Source organism: Zootoca vivipara, chromosome 1 (genome assembly GCF_965207765.1).
Source record: "Zootoca vivipara chromosome 1, rZooViv2.hap1.1, whole genome shotgun sequence".
NCBI classification, from domain to species: Eukaryota; Metazoa; Chordata; class Lepidosauria; order Squamata; family Lacertidae; genus Zootoca; species Zootoca vivipara.
Window position 1 is genome coordinate 116,786,782 of NC_142582.1, and position 16,924 is coordinate 116,803,705.

General features: G+C 44.3%; 1 long non-coding RNA gene across 2 annotated transcripts; it reads right to left on the reverse strand.

Annotated features, from left to right (window-relative positions):
* Positions 1-5,972: 5,972 nt before the first annotated feature.
* On the reverse strand, positions 5,973-14,301 carry LOC148687727 (uncharacterized). 2 transcript variants are annotated; one of them, XR_015950327.1, is made up of 4 exons: positions 14,166-14,301; positions 11,162-11,211; positions 10,084-10,178; positions 5,973-6,077 (listed from the first exon to the last, which is right to left on the reverse strand). It is a non-coding gene; the product is annotated as an uncharacterized LOC148687727 (long non-coding RNA). The 2 variants fall into 2 exon arrangements; XR_015950298.1 differs by lacking the exon at positions 5,973-6,077 and having other exon boundaries at positions 6,256-10,178.
* Between the last annotated feature and the right edge of the window lie 2,623 nt (positions 14,302-16,924).

Below are 16,924 nucleotides of genomic sequence, written 5' to 3' on the forward strand. Positions count from 1 at the left end.
TCTGTGAGTAGTTTCGTTCGGCTGCAGCAAGCGTCTGGGAGAAATATGCCACCGGCACCTCTCTTCCATCCGGGAGTTGGTGTCCCAGGACAGCGCCGATGCCATAGGGAGAGGCGTCGCATGCCAGCACCACTGGCAGCCTCTCGTCGAAGTGTGCTAAGACCGAGTTCGAGACGAGCAAGTCCTTGACTGCCTGGAATGCGGCCCTTTGTCGCTGGCCCCACACCCAAGGGGCCCTTTTATCTAGGAGTCTGTGTAGGGGCTCCGCTACCGCTGCCTTATGGGGAAGGAAGGCATGGTAAAAGTTCAATAGTCCCAAGAATGACTGAAGTTCGGGCTTGCTCTTGGGCGCTGGGGCCTCACAAATGGCCCGTACCTTGTCACCAGTTGGATGGACCCCTTCTGCGTCCACCTTAAATCCCAGAAAGTCCACCTGCGGCACTCCCAGTAAACACTTTTCCCGCTTCACCTTGAGGCCCGCCGTCTGGAAACGGTGCAGGACGGAGCGGAGGCGGTCCTCAAATTCCTCTGGTGTGGGCCCGGCGATCAGTACATCATCGAAGAAGGGGGTGACGCCAGGAATCCCTTTAAGGAGAGAGTCCATTAGATTCTGGAATATGCCTGGTGCCACGCTAACGCCAAATTGCAGCCGCTTTACTCTGAATGCCCCTCTGTGCGTCACAATCGTCTGAGCCTCTGCTGTGGCTTCGTCCACAGGCAACTGTTGATACGCTTGGGCCAAGTCCAGTTTGCCAAAGATTTTTGACCCAGCCAGGGTGGCGAGGACATGGCTGACCACTGGCACTGGGTATGCATGGGCCGTGAGAGCCTTGTTTATGGTGCATTTGTAGTCTGCACAGATGCGGACCGAACCGTTAGGCTTGACGGGTGTGACAATTGGAGTTTCCCAGGGGGCGTTGGGCACCGGCTCCAGCACTCCTTGCTCCACGAGCCGGTCCAATTCCTCGTCTATGCGGGGTTTCAGGGCGAACGGGACCCGGCGGGCCTTGTGTCTGATGGGTCGTACAGCGGGGTCTAGCTGTAGGGCAATGGGGGGTCCTGTATATCGTCCCAATGCCCCATCGAAAACCCCTGGAAACTCTTTGCATATGGCGTCCACGTCCACTTGTAAGCTAGTGCGGTTCACCCCGGTAACGGCTAGCCCCAGAGGTCCAAACCATGCCAGTCCCAGTAAGCTAACGTAGGGGCCCTTAACTACCAGCAAGTCCAATTGTTGCTTTCGCCCTCGATATTGCACCCTGAAGGTCCCCACCCCCATAGTAGGGACCTTACGTTTCTGGAAGTCCCGGAGGGTGAATGGGGCCGGCCTTAGTTTGGGACCCCCATTAGGGCACAGTTCCCTTAATGTTCGGGCCGAGATTATGGATAGAGTTGAACCCGTGTCCAGCTCCATGCGGCATGGGGCTCCCTCTATCTGTACCTCTATATAAATTTTCTCTGTGCTGGGATGGGGCAACTGGAATACCTGGTAGTCCGTGATCTCCGTTGAGTTGCCTTGGTGCATGGTGCCGTGTGACCTGGGGCTCCTGGGTCGGTCATCTGATGCTTGTCGACGGGTGAGTCGAGCCCGACACACCCGGGCGATGTGTCCAAATTTTCTGCACTGCCTGCACTCTGCGTTGCGGAAACGACAGGTCCTCCTCTCGTGGTTCTCCCCGCAGCTTGCACAGTTCCCTCCTTCTCGTCGAGGCTGCTGTGGTGTGTGTGCTGCTTGAGTGCGCCGCTGTACTCGGTGTACTTCCTCCCTGTCAGATTCGGATTCGTCGGTGAGGTCTTCGTGGTAGACCCTCGGTTGGGATGGCGGGGCCGGTCGTGCCTCTTGCGTTGACCTCTCGGCGGCTTCGGTTGCCAGGGCTTCCTCCAGAGCAATCTGGAACGTGAGGTCTTTTTTGGCGTAGAGGCGTCGTTGCAACATCTCGTCCCTCAGGCCACCGACGAGGCGGTCACGAAGCATGTTCTCCAATTCTGAGAAGTTGCATAACCGGGCGGCTTGGCGGAGGGAGGTCACAAACCCAGTTATGGTTTCCCCCGGGGCTTGCCGCTTTGCGTAGAAGGCATTTCGGCAAGCTACCACCGAGGGCTGTGGTGAGAAGTGCTCCTTCAGCCGTTCCATTATTGTTTTGTAAGAGACGGTAGCGACATCTCTAGGTGCAAGTAGAGCCCGGGCGATTTCAAACGTCTCCTCTCCACAGACGCTGAAGAATGTCGCCCTCTTCATGGCATCGTTGGTGACTTCTTTCGCTTGCAGGAGGAAGTTGAAACGGGCGGCGTACCCTTCCCAGTCTCCTGATGCTGGTTTGAATGGCGAGAAGCTGCTGTCGGTTGCCATTCTGGGTTCCTTGGGTCCTGGAGCTGAAGCCTGGATGCACGGTGCGATGCAGCGGTGCAGCAGGTGGCGGTGCTGCGGTGCAGTGCGTGGTGGCGGTCAGCTCAGCAGGATCCCATCCTCGTCGCCAGTGAAATATACTCGGAGTCGAGAGTGAATCTCATGCTCTTTATTCAGCTCATAGTCATCAAGGAGGAGAAGAGAAGACGAATGGCTCTTTTCCCAAAACCATCTGCTTATATACATTATTTACACAATGGGCCTTGCGTGATTGGCTACTTCAGGGCTACACCTGTGGGCCAATTATATTGTGGATTGACTTCTGCCTGCAGCCTGATTGGCTGCTCCTACAGGCCAATCAGGTAGCAGATTCACTTCTGCCAGCCGCCTGATTGGCTGCTCCAGCAGGCCAATCAGGTTGCGGATTCACTTCCACCTGGAGTTGGATTGGGTAGCTCCCGCTGATTCTGAATCCTATTGTTCTAGGATTCAGCTCAGTACATAACACCTATAAAAGCCACAAACGATTATGTGCCTCTCAAGCTAGTCACCGGACAAACCTTCTTGCTTAATAACAGGAAAGTTCGTTCCTTCATTCTCAAGGAAATGTGAATTGGCTTGCTGGATTAGAGTACGTTTCCAGTGGTGGTCGGCCAAGTGTCCAAGGCTGGATCAGGTTTTAGGGAGCTCTGGGCAAGGGGACCTGCAACCCCCCCTGGTATGCCACCCCGGTGGGCCTATCCAAGTCCTTGCCACCCGCCACCACCCTTTCTGGTACATATTATTTCTTCTTCTTTGGCGATCACTCATAGCCGTGTTCCATAAACACTCGTAGCCATGTTCCATAAACACGGTTTTAACAATGAGTCCATAAGTGACTGTGGAGGCCAATTCTGGATCCACATGTCCTTCAACAGCGGGAACAGTGGTTTCCGGGCGGGAGTTGATCATGGTGTGCATTTGCCATGCGTGTCTTCCTCTTATCACATTTCTCCCTTGCGTCCTGAGTTCAAGTGTCTTCAAAGCCCATGACACCTTTAGTAAAGGCTGTTCTCCAACTGGAGCACTCACAGGCCAGTGTTTCCCAATTGTTGGTGTTTATACTACATTTTGTTTAGATTTGCCTTGAGACAGTCTTTAAACTATTTTGTTGACCACCAGCATTGCGCTTTCCATTTTTAAGTTTGGAATAGAGTAGTTGCTTTGGAAGACGATAATCAGGCATCCACACAACATGACCAGTCCAACGAAGCTGATGTTGAAGAATCATTATTTAAGAGGATAAGGGGAGTCCGGCTGGAGCAGATGAGTGGCCCATCTACTCCAGCATCTAGTTCTCACAGTGGCTAACCTGAGGCCTGTGGGAAACAAGCAAGCAGGATCCAAGAAGAAGAGCACTCTGCCCTTCCTGTGCTTTCCAGAAAATGGAATGCAGAAGCATTGCTGCCTCCAACCATGGAAGCAGAGCAGAGCCGTCATTGATAGCCTCATCTTCTATGAATTTATCTGAATCCTGTTCTAAAGGCATCCAAGTATGAGCGCCTGACGAGATGTGGCTTTTAAGAATTGCATTGCTTTATTCCAGGGGTAGCTCACCTGTGTTGGAGTCCATATGTTGCTGGACTCCAACTCTCATCAGTCCAAACCAACATGGCCCATTAGTCAAAGATGAGAGTTCTAGTTCAGGAACATCCTGAAGGTCACACTTTCTTTTTTCCCCAGCTAAAAAACCCACCCTTCCAGCACAAGAGAGCATGACAGGTCAAATTATATTGTTCGCCCTCGAAGCTGACCCACGGGATCCGCTATCAGGGAGAAACAAAGTTCCAAAAAGAGTGGAGTAAATTCGTGGAATATATTGAGAGGAACTGTAGAAGTATAAGAACACTTGCAGGACTAAAATAAATCCTACGAACTGACTTTGAATAAGTAGGTAAAAGAAACTGCAGGATAAGGGCGGAAAAAACAAATCCGAAAGACGGGAGGTAGGGGAGTCATTTTTTCTTTTTTCTTTCTATCTTTTTTTCCTTTTTCTGTTTTTGTAGTGATTAGTGGGTGTGTTGGTTAAATGTTTTTTAATTTGTGTGTTCATGTGAAAATTAATAAAAATTCTATATATATATATATATATATATATATATATATATATATATATATAGTTCGCCCTAGCTTTCATCCTTCACATGCATTTTTTCCTCTGTGCTCAGGGAGTAGCATCCAAACATGCAATCCTCATCTCTTGCAGCTTGGCATGGGCCGGCTGGAAGCAGGAGCTGCGGGAGGCATCAGCTGGGGAACCCTCAAGGAACCCCCAGGGGAAGAAGGCTCAGAGCCAGGGGATTGGTGGTGGGATGGCGATGAGAGGTCAGAGGGAGAAGAGGGAGCAGGCTGGGAGGAGGAGGTATCAGAAACAGAAGAGGTAACAGGGCTTAGTGAACAGGAAGAGGCTGAGGCAGAGAACAGTTCTCACACAGAAGTGGAGGCTGGAGAAGAGTGGGGCCAGGAGACATAGAGGCGGGATGCTGAAAAAGCCAGGGAGTCTCCCTCCCCTGCTGTTACCAGTTCCCCTCCCCTCCCTGGTCTACTAGAACACACAGATAAATGAAACAGGCAAAGCAGAGGGTGGTTGTGCACAGACATAGCCTGAGACTGTGTGGGAAAGACCCTGGAGAGGAGGAGTCCTTGTGGCCACTGGTAACTGCTTCATCGGAGCAAGACCTCTCGGAAAGAGTTGCTGAGACCGCAAGACCTGAGCTGGTTTCCTTGAACAAAGAGTTAACTGCGCTCTTTATTACAGGCGATTCATTGCTTTATTGCTAACCGACGCCTGACTCCGGCCCTGACACTGCTTGACATAGTACAGTCCAGGGGACTGGGAGAGAGAGAGAAGCTTTGCCACTTGATTCTTGCTCATTCTATAAACCGGCCCTCAGACGCAACAGGACTTAAGAAGTCAATTACTAAACTTCAATTGGGGTAGATGCCAGTAGCCAGTCCATCAGTGCTGGGAGCTGCAGTGCAACAATATCCAGAGGACCAAAGCAGTGAGATCCTTGGGGTCCCAAATTCCAGCAGCCCCCTGTGTGGTGCCAAAATCTGGGGCCGCCCCCCCATCACCACCTCTCACACTCCATTCTAAATAATAGCAACACCTGCAAGGCTCTGTGCCCAGTGTGACCAAACCAGTCACGTGCTCCTCTAAATCCACCTCTGGCCACAGACGGGAGTAAAAACTGTAAAAAACCGCTGTAAAAACACAAAACAGCCCACCAAAACCCGGAAACAAATCTGCCTTGAGATTCCCCCACGGTCTGCACCAAGGGGTGTGTCTTCTGTTTCCATAAAGCGCAAGCCCTCTGTGTATAGCTGTGTGGCTGCAATCAACATCCTGCTCTGAAGATGCAGAATTCATTCTTCTTGGCAAAAGCTGTACCAGTTTATTCAGCAGCCGTCCATTGTCTCTGTCTCTGGCAGAGGAAGGGGGATTTCATCTCCCCCAAGCTTTTATCTGGGAAAAGGAAATAATAATAATAATAATAATAATAATAATAATAATAATAATAATAAAGATATTTCAAAGGTGTTTATAATGAATTAATCACTGCTGTTTTGGAGCATCACATGCCTGCCATGTCGCCATGAGCACTTTGCCTTCAGTGTCTTGTGGCCTCTTCCTTCTTCTCCTGCTTATCCTTTTAATCAGGCCATATACTGCTGACAAAATGACACTCTAATAGGAAAAGACATCATTTGGAACAGTTATTAATATATAAAAGGGAACCAAGTCAGCAAAGGGTTAGTCGTATAAATGGCCAAGTTCAACAAGACACAATTAAGGCTGCATTATCACACTCCCTGGAGCATACATGTCAATAGATAAAGTGGGGTTGTTCGTAGAGTGGGGGGAGGTCAGTTTAGCGCTGAAAGCATCTCCTTCAGTTTAACCATTGGAAAGATCAGCGTAAATGGACCACATTTTCAAATAGCTTATGTATTAGCTTGATTTGCCACCTTCTCGTCTTGTATAGTAAGGTCCAGTGGTGGTTGGTAGCTGTTGATGCTGATAGGGTTGAAGGCAGGGAGGCTGGCAGTAGGTGGCGCCAGAGAGCCAATGACAGGTGCAGAGCCTGTCAGAGCCTAGTTAGAAGGCAGGCAGGTCAGGGCTGGCTCAGGGCAGACTGAAGGCTGGTTGCGCAGAGTCCCAGTTGCCTAAATCGACAAAAGTCCGCGTTCACGAACTGAGTGGGCATCTCCAAAATTTCCGAACACTATCGTTTTTAAATAAATGGTGTTGAGATTTCTCAGTTCTGGATTCTAGAGACACCATCAAAGATCTTTCTTTAAAGATTTAGTTAAATTGATACATCTTTGCCTTTAACGAGCTGGCTAAATATAGCTCTGTTGCTTGCTTAATAAAACTCAGCCCCGATTTTCCGTCTATGATAAAGAATTTTAAAATTAAAATCTACACTGAAGGAGAGAAATGCTTTGTTGAAAATTTTATGATTGTTGTGTCAAGCTAATAAAGGCAGGTGGGTTTTTCCCCCTTAATCACATCTCTTTTTTTTAATGGTGGGAAATACAAAATTTAATACCTTTGTGACTATAAAATGAGATGCAAATAGATGTATTTCCAGTCATGTCACTTTTATTAAACAAGCCACACACTTATTAATAATCCACTGCTGTCAAGTATCTTTCAGAAAGGGAAACTGAGCAATTTGTTGTCAGTTGCATAGCCTGCTTTAACCGTTGGCATTACGACAAAAACATGAAAGCGCAAATGGAATCAGCTGCAACAAAATGTTGCAGTGTACAGTGCTGCTTTTCAGAGATTCATCCAGTGGCTGTCACCCTTTCCCAGAATACACTATTCTAAAATGGCACAGCAAAATAATACAGTCCCCATTTGCTGAGTGGAAGTAAGGGAGTAATCTCTGTTGAGAACAGTGAGATGTACTTCAAAATAGACATATCTAGGATTGCACTGGTAATTTCATAGATGCAAATAACAGAGCTATTGCACAATGCTTATCCAGGCTTAAAGAAAGCAGACAAAGCTAACCTATATGTTCATCTGAGTAATGTGCATATGTTGTCTCATTAGTTGGACCGGCAGCAATTATAGGTTAACAAAGGTCCTTTGGTTCCACTCTTTGGGTTTTGAGCAAAACTCTTATTCTGAACAAAAAAACCTGAATTGTTGATTTCCTATTCAGCCCCATTTGGGTCCTGTTCTGTCTTTCAACCCATGCTTAGCGTCCTCTTCCCGTTCAGGAAATATTAATGATCTAGATCAAGCTGGTTTGAGAGTCATCTGATGATTTTTGTTCAACCCTTCATTCTCATTCAGAAAATATGTTTATCACTTGTACTCAAAGTACAGATCAGTGGCATACAGATTTATTCCAGTCAGTTTAAAAAATTGTCCTTCTGCCAAAGTTTAAGTGCTGTGCTACTTCCCCCCTTTTTTTCATTAGAAATTACCAAATGTTCCATCTTAAAATAGACTGACAACAGGTCAGGCTGCTCCCTGTTTAACTATTCTGAACCTTAAAATGTGGCAAAGTTTCTTCCCAGATTGATCTGTTGTGTAGCTACTCCTGGGGGCTGAGTACCTTATTAACTAGCTAGCACCAATTAAACCCTGGAAATGTCAAGATATAAGATGATTCCCACAGGGGTAGCTGTGTTTGTTGCAGGAAAAACAGAGATCTGTGACATCTTAAAGTCCATCTCATGTGCCTAGTGAACGGTACTCCACAAAAGTTTTTGCCACAACGGAGATGTTAATGTTTAAGGTTCCACAAGATTCTTTGCTGTTCTAGATAAAATAGCTGCATTGTAGACATGCTTTTGTTGTTTAGTCATTTTATTCTCCTTTTAAAAGTACGATCCCTGAGAGGCCTGATGGACCTCCTTTTTTTTTGTTTTCATGAGAACCAGGTGGAAAAGTCATATGCTTAGAATTAAATAGCAGGGTGCCTCTGAGCCTAGGAAGTGGTTTTCGGTACCAAACTGAGTTCAAAGTCCTTCCACAAAAGAGCCCACTCTTGGTTACTTACTAACAGCTCTCAGCATCCTTAACAAACTGCAGTTCCCATGAGCCTTTGGGGGAAGCCATGGCTGTTCCAAGTGCTGTAATACTGCTTTAAATGTACAGTGCAAATGGAGCCATATTTTGCTGTTGTCCTTGTTAGGCAATTTGCTGATTCGCTGCAAATCACCCAGAGTTCTGTCAGCAGCTCGACTTTCTGCTTAAGCCTGTAAACTGAATTTGTCTCAGATTTTGAAATGAATTTTACTGTTTTCACAAGGGTGCTTTAGAGAGGTTGTCGAACTCCAACTCCCATCAGACACAGTCAGGGATTATGAGAATTATAGTCTAGAATTACAGACACACCTTCCTTAACAGGGGTGCCAACTTGAATAAAATATGGGGGGGCAGGTAAGCCCCACCCCCATAATTGATTACATGATGCGCCGTACGCACACTATTTGAATGGCAGTGCCCATCAACATTGGGGTCCTTGGCCCCCTCAAATATTTTAGGGGGGGGGCAAAGAGCCCTTGGCCCCTAGGAATTGGCTCCTATGTTCCTTGATCAAATATCTGTTTGGAAATTTATAGCCAGGGCAATTTCTCCTTTGGCATCACTGGCACCAAACCAAATATGAGATTGAGCTTCAACCGGAATGCCCACAAAATTCTACCCCCCAAAATTCTACCTCCACTACATTGCAGGGGGGAGGCGGAAGGTTATTCATTTCATTTATAACGCTTCAGTTTGGTTCAGTTTACTGTGTTCTAAAAAAAACGGCCATTACACACATAAAAATAACAACAACAAGAATCCTGCTACTAATAGTGATTTTCATTTCAACACCCCCGACCTTTAAAGGATAAATCATTTCCCATACCCCTTTACGTTTTGCTACACAAATTTGTAGAGCCTTAGTAAGAAATTGTCGAAGAATTGATGCTTTTGAATTATGGTGCTGGAGGAGACTCTTGAGAGTCCCATGGACTGCAAGAAGACCAAGCCTATCCATTCTTAAGGAAATCAGCCCTGAGTGCTCACTGGAAGGACAGATCCTGAAGCTGAGGCTCCAATACTTTGGCCACCTCATGAGAAGAGAAGACTCCCTGGAAAAGACCCTGATGTTGGGAAAGATGGACGGCCCAAGGAGAAGGGGATGACGGAGGATGAGATGGTTGGACAGTGTTCTCGAAGCTACGAACATGAGTTTGACCAACCTGCGGGAGGCAGTGGAAGACAGGAGTGCCTGGCATGCTATGGTCCATGGGGTCACGAAGAGTCGGACACGACTAAACGACTAAACGACAACAAAGTAAGAAATTTGGATAGAGATGACCTTCCCTTCCACAATCTTCATAAGGTGTGCATGTAATTGTTTCTAAGATCGTTATAATAAGGGCATTCAAGAAGTACATGTTTCATTTATAACAATGATATCTCATATTTCCTCTAAGAAGCTCAAGGAATTGCACAATGTCCCCCACTCCCCATTTTATCCTTACAACAACCCTGTGAGGTAGGTTGGAGGTAAGACGGTCTGTAGGGAAGGAGGGTTTTTTGTTCAGATATTTGGGGCCTGAGGCATTTGGTTATTTAAACACCAATGTGTTTCTTTGTGTTCTGAGCGGACGAAATGAGTCAATGCCAGGTCAAACCAGATCTTCCAAGGCCAGTAGTCACTACCTTGACTATTCACCTTTTCAGGCAGGTAGAGCTAAAAAAAAATAACAATCCGGTATTATTTTGGGTGTTCTCTGTGATCCAGTTCTCTGTCCATCCATCTCTATATTTCTAAAGCAGAAATAGAAATAAATAAAATGCAAGTCATTTTGATTTCATTGCATTATTTAAAACAATTGCTTAAATCAGTTTAGAAGCAAAAGGCTACCACACTGGGTGTTGTTCTGTGTCCAACCCCCCCCCCCATTGGTTGCAACACATTCTAAACACCACGAGGAAATTAGAGTAATTTTGATATTAAAATGATTACTGCCACTTTTGTAATAAACTGATGCGACTTTAGAAGTCTGTCCCTGATATCTTTCATGATTTAGACATCACACACGCTATAATTGTGCTATTAAAGGAAAGAGAGCTAATCTTTTTGCATTTGAAGTAAGCCCTCATCATCAGACCCGACAAAGCCAGACAGATCAAAAAAGGCGGGTGGAGTGGGGGGAGAAAGAAAAGAAAAGAAAAGAAAAAGAGCATTTAAGGAAATTAGTACAAGAGTCAGTTAAAAGGTAAAAATTAATGCACTTATTATTGAAATACAGTTGAAACCCACTTTTTTCCATTTCTTTGATATTACTAAAGCATAAAACATTCAATTAACTTTCCATTGTGTTTTAGAAGATGGGGAGGGACAGAGGATTGTCAGCTGAGAATGAGGGGAGTGGGGAATGTGCGAATGAAGGAGAAAAAGTGAAGATACAAGAAAGAGCCAGACTTAATCCCTTGTCCATAAAAGCTGGTCAATTACTTTTGCATTTTGCTGGGCTGATTTTTGGCTTGTCGACTGCGTTGCTTTTAGATATAGCAACAAGCTGGTGGAGAGGTTATCTTGTATCCCTTCTATTATCAGCTACAAATGTTATTTTTTTATTATAATTTAATAAAGAGAGAGATGGAAGATCTTCACTCCTTTAACCTAGCCACAGTCTGATTAAGCAAGAAAATATTAAAGGAAAACAAAGCACAGTGATAAAATATGGGCTATTCTATAATGGTATTTGGTAACATAAGCAAAGCGAGTGCATTTAATTTGTACTTACCCTCAAAGTTGAAAGTATAGACTAGAGAAGGGAGGCGTCGAAAATCAAATCTTGACATAAAAGAAAATATGAAAAGAGTGGTGGTAATCGAAGTAACTCACTTTATCTTGCCAAGAGTATTGGGTAGAAGGTCAGGTTTTATTTTTCCATTTTTAAAAAGGCTGCATTTGACTTAAGATTTAATAATACTAAGATCATATTGTAGCATTAGTATTGGCTTTAATTAAAGAAGTATTTTGCTAATTGGCATAAAATATCTACGTGATTATTTTTCCATATATTTTCGTCTCTGCAATAAGAGAACAGCTGCTAAATATTTTCTTGCATGCTGATTCCACTTAATCAACATTCTTCTTCTTAATGAAGGCAACAAAAGTTGGAAATTGTGTTTTACAAATGGGTTGCTTGGAAAATATCAGCATGAAGCCAATGAAATTCACCTTTGGGTGCTGATAATCAGATTTACCCCCAAATTACTACTTTTAAGGTACCAGATAAATCTTAAGGGAAGCGGGGGAGGAACTCAACCTTGAAATCTTATAACTGTTTGTGATTCTCTTCAGCCAACTCATCACAGTAACACATCAGCAAAATAATTCCCAGTTTTTAAACATCCCAGTTCAGTTATTATTATTCCTGTAAAATGCATCTGAAAGATGCTGATGCCATATTGACAAGTGCAAAGCTTTGGCAATACACCAAAGAACTTACAAATATAAAAAAGTATGCTATTACAATCCCCACCCCCATGTAGCAACTAGATAACTTCTTTGGATAGCGTCTGTCGGTTCTAGAGCTGAAATAGATGCTTATGCAAACTAAATCTTCAGGAATGTTTGTGAATTTAAATTCAACTTTTGAAGTTTTGAGCATTTTCCAGTTTTGTATTGGACTTCTGCTTTGAATAAGTTAAAGGCAATACTGCTAAATACGGACATATCAAATTTGGCCATTTTCTAAAATCCCTAAATATGAGAGCATTTATGGTAGAATTGAATAGTCTGCACTAAAGCTTACAGACTTGAGAATTGCTGTTGCCACAGTAGACTGCATTGGATTAGACTGTATTGGATTAGATCCTTACATCTTTGATTGTCAGTTTGCCACAGGTGAGGCACCATTTCTCTGAATGACAGATTCTCTCTTGAACCAGGCCCCTGCCTTTTCTATTTTGCAGAGTGAGAATAAATTCTGAAAGGATTTCTGAAGGAAGCAAAGACCTATTTGTTTCCAACTCCAGATTTTTGACAGGCCAGTAATGGAGGCAGTAGTAAGTGAGAACCCGTTGTTTGGCTTCTGTTACATCATAGCATCCAAAGTAATCTGGAGCCGGATCTCTGTCTTGGTGAGAGCCCTGGTGGAGACAACCACACTGCAAATGTTAACCTGCACGGATGCCTAAGAATTTCAGCGGTGGCCCCGAACGAGCAGCAACCTGAAGCCACATTTTCAGCAGCTGCTGTCATCAGAGGCCAAGCTGATCATAAGCATGAGCACATTTCTTCCTTATCAACAAAGCCATCACTTCAATGGCTTCCTTTCTTCCCACTCTGTACCTTAAGAGTTGACAGAGCAAGCTGCGTCTCACTACTGCAGGAAGTTGCTTTGAAATCAAACTGTGCGTATTTGGAAATACAAAAATAGCAACCCATTGCTAGTGTCTCAGGCACACAGTCCATTTGCCTGACAAAGTAGAAGACAATCTTACGCTTAAATCTGGCTTTTAAAAGCTGGTGGCTGACAGCTGAGAATGGATTACTATTAACACTATACTTTTTTTTTAGTTGGGGATCATTTCTCTACCCACAAGTGGTGAGAGTCCAAAATGGTGGTGGGAGCTGAACAGTTACCCTTGAAGAAGGGAAATGTGAAGGGGTCAGATTCAGAAATTTGGCCAAAGTCAATACACAGTTCTAGTAACAATGAAGAAGAAGAAGAAGAAGAAGAGGAGGAGGAGGAGGAGGAGGAGGAGGAGGAGGAGGAGTTTGGACTTGATATCCTGCCTTTCACTCCCCTTAAGGAGTCTCAAAGCAGCTAACACTCTCCTTTCCCTTCTTCCCCCACAACAAACACTCTGTGAGGTGAGTGAGCCTGGGAGACTTCAGAGAAGTGTGACTAGCCCAAGGTCACCAAGCAGCTGCATGTGGAGGAGCGGCGAAGCGAATCCAGTTCACCAGATGATGAGTCCACCACTCTTAACGACTACACCATGCTGGCTCTCTAGAATCATAATACCGGTATACGGTAGTAAACCACAAAAAGAAACCACTTTGGCCACTGCATAATGAGATACACTAGCCCTTCTTTGGGGCTATGTCTGTCTCTGCCTTCTGTCACCCGGTGTAGGCAGCAATCCTAACCCCACTCACTTCCCTCAAAGCAAGGCCCACTAGATTCAGTTGGACATACTTCTGAATTTACAGGCTGGAATGTGTGCAGAGGAGGGTGACCAAGATGACCAAGGCTCTGGAAACCAAGTCTTATGAGGAACAGTTGAGTGAGTTGCGTATGTTTAGCCTGGTTAGGAAGATACGATAACCATCTTCAAATATCCAAAGGGCTGTCACATGGAGGATGAAGAAGAAGAGGAAGAGGAAGAGGAAGAGGAAGAGGAAGAGGAAGAGGAAGAGGAAGAAGAAGAAGAAGAAGAAGAAGAAGCCATCATAGCCAGCAACCATCAATAACCCTCTCCTCCATGAATTTGTCTAATTCCGCTTTTAAACCATACAAGTTGACTATTTAACCAGTTACCAATATATAGGAGGGCTTGTTAAAAAGAAAAGATTGCTGAGTTTACTTATTAGCCTTTGGTGAGGGACTTCCTTTAAAACATTTTGGAAGTCCAAGTATATAATGTCTACCAGGGCTTTCCAATGCAAGTATTCTTTTTAAAATGGTGGAGAAGAACTTTTCTTTATAGAAGCTGGTTCAATTTATCTTAGCAAGGCTTGTTCATCTATGGGCTTAGCCATTCTAGCTGTATAGTTGCTTACTACCAATTTACCTGGGTCAGGATCTGGACTGAAGGAGCTGTCATTTCCTAGGTCTCCCACGCTTGCTGTCCTGGTTCCCTTTTTGTGTTACCCTCCGATCTTCTGGAGATCTATGGCGATGTAGACCTTAATGCAATGCTGTTCACTGTGCCTACAAAAGAAGGCATCACCGTACTGAATAGGAGTTTATAGTAGTAAAATCTCCTCTGGGTGTCAAAGGTTTGTCTCATGAATATGGATGACAATTTGCTATGAATATGGAAGAGGCTAGGAAGGGATGATGGGCTGGGGGAATCTAACATTAACTGCTCTTAACCTTCCCACTGCTTTGATCTTACCATAATATGATCCATGGGACATGTAGAACTGACTGCCTTTTTTTTAAAAAAAAAACACTAGTTTTTTTGCGCAAAACTGTTAGTCATTCCTGGCTTCGGATGTTTGCCCTGCAGCCTTGTTTACTACCTATATAATTATTAGAAGACTCTTATAATTGTAATTGAAATTCTGAGTTGACGCTTATGTCATGGTGCTGTGGCATAGCATTGTGTTTAATTTCTCCTTTGTTCACCTCATTTAATGTTCTGAAGAATCAAAGGAAGATCCCACTCATTTCTCTTCCTTGCCATTACGAGCTTTGAGCTCCACCCATACCTGCTGGAACCGCTAATTTAATTTCTTTTTAAAATATAGAGTTTCATATGGATTGGCATGTTCCACAGGTAGAGTGGGTAAACAACTCATTCTGAACATTGCCTCTTTAAGACAGCATAATTTTGAGCAACTTCCATATCATCTAAGGGCCTATTACTGTATAAATCTATGTAACTTCTGGATTCACTAGATTCAAATCTGTACAAACCAGGGATTTGGTCCAAATTTTAAAGTGAAGAGACCCAATTCACAGCTTGCCTAATAACCTGGAGCAAAGTTGTCTGTAAAGGCATGCATAAAAACTCCCGAATCTTAGGAACATAAGAATATGTCTTACAATAGCAGTGGCTGTTCAGGGGTTCAGGCATGGAACATTCCCAGGCCTACTTGGAGATGCTAAGGATTGAGCCTAGGACCTTCTGAATTCAAAGCAGATGTTCTCCCTCTGAGCCACAACCTTTCCCCATTCGTCTCCATCTCTTTACTTCAAATTCCTTGAATACTGAGCACCACCATCCAGATTCACCTGGAAATATTGCAATATTTAGCAGCAACTGTACATGGCTACAGATGTTGTGCTCCCTTAACAGATATAGAGCTACTCTTTGGCAAAACTTTCCCCAGAGTTTCATTGACCATTGGAAATATGGGTACTCCATAACTAGGCGCAAGCTTAAGAATTGGAGATGAGCAGGAGAATGAAGGGACTAGGAGCTGAACTGAAGGCAGCTCTGTTCAGGGAAGTTTTCAGTGTGTGATGTTGTATTGTGTTTTTATTATTTTTTGTTGGGAGCCGCCCAGAGTAGCTGGGGCAACCCAGTCAGATGGGGGCATATAAATAATGTATTATTATTATTGTTGTTATTATTGTTATTATTATTTGATATGATGCCCTAAAAGGTTGCAAAGTGGAGAGTGGAGAAATAACATACAACGTATCTGTGTCAAAAGCTCCTCAGAAAAGGGCCGTGTTTCTTGAAAAACTCAAATAGCACAAATTGACAGCACTCCTTTCACTTCCAAAAGCTTTTAGAGAACAGAATACATATTTTTTTTGAAGATGGAAAAAAGAAAGGAGAGGAGAGAAATGGCATCCAAAATAGCACATTTAAAATAAAAATAAAAATAAGAAGTCTGAGCAGGGGCATTTGCAACATTAAAGCAGAATGTTAATTGAAATCCAACTGTGCCAACAGGAACATTGGAAAAAGACCAGTTAGGATTAGACTAATTAAGATATCTTTAAAAGAAAAGGCGGAGGGAATTCACCCTGAACAGGTTGGACTGTTTTAAGGAGAAACTTAGCAAGCAGCCATGATAACAAGAGGAACATTTTAACAATTTGTACTAATCCCAACAGTGTAACTTGCAAAACACGGAGATAAAGAAAGCCTGTGTGTGTGTGTGTGTGTGTGTGTGTGTGTGTGTGTGTGTGTAAGCATTTGGTGGAAAGCTGACTTTCTTTCATCCATGCATTCACATATCTCTGAATGTGCATTCAGGCTGGAGTGTGGACTCTCAAATCTGTTTGCACGAAGCGGTGCCAAAGGCTGCCTAAGCCAAGCTGAATGAACTATTATGCTCTGTACACTATAGAGTAGGAACTCAGCCAAGCTGCTGTAATGTAATGAGCTACCTGTGAATGCAGGGAATAGGATATACAGTAGCCATGCCCTCTTCAGCATCTGGGCTGGAAACACAGTTCACAGCTGGGGTGAAAACATTTTTTGTAGTGGACAAAAACCCACTCGTAGGGCAACCATACTCTGGAACTCTCCCATGAATCATCATCATCATCATCATCATCATTGGCACGGGGAAAACTTCTTCTTCTTCTTCTTCTTCTTCTTCTTCTTCTTCTTCTTCTTCTTCTTCTTCTTCTTCTTCTTCTTCTTCTTCTTCTTCTTCTTCTTCTTTACAACTGCATAGCTTAGTTGGTTAGAGCATGAAAACACCAAGGTTGCAGGTTCGATCCTCATATGGGCGTATTCCTGGGCAGAGGAGGAATGGTGGAGACCGCCTCCCAAGCCTGACCCTTCCAGAGAAGAAGGAGACAGTTCAGAATTACAACAGGGGTTCAGAGGCAGATGAGGGGGAAAGCTGGAAAATAATGGGA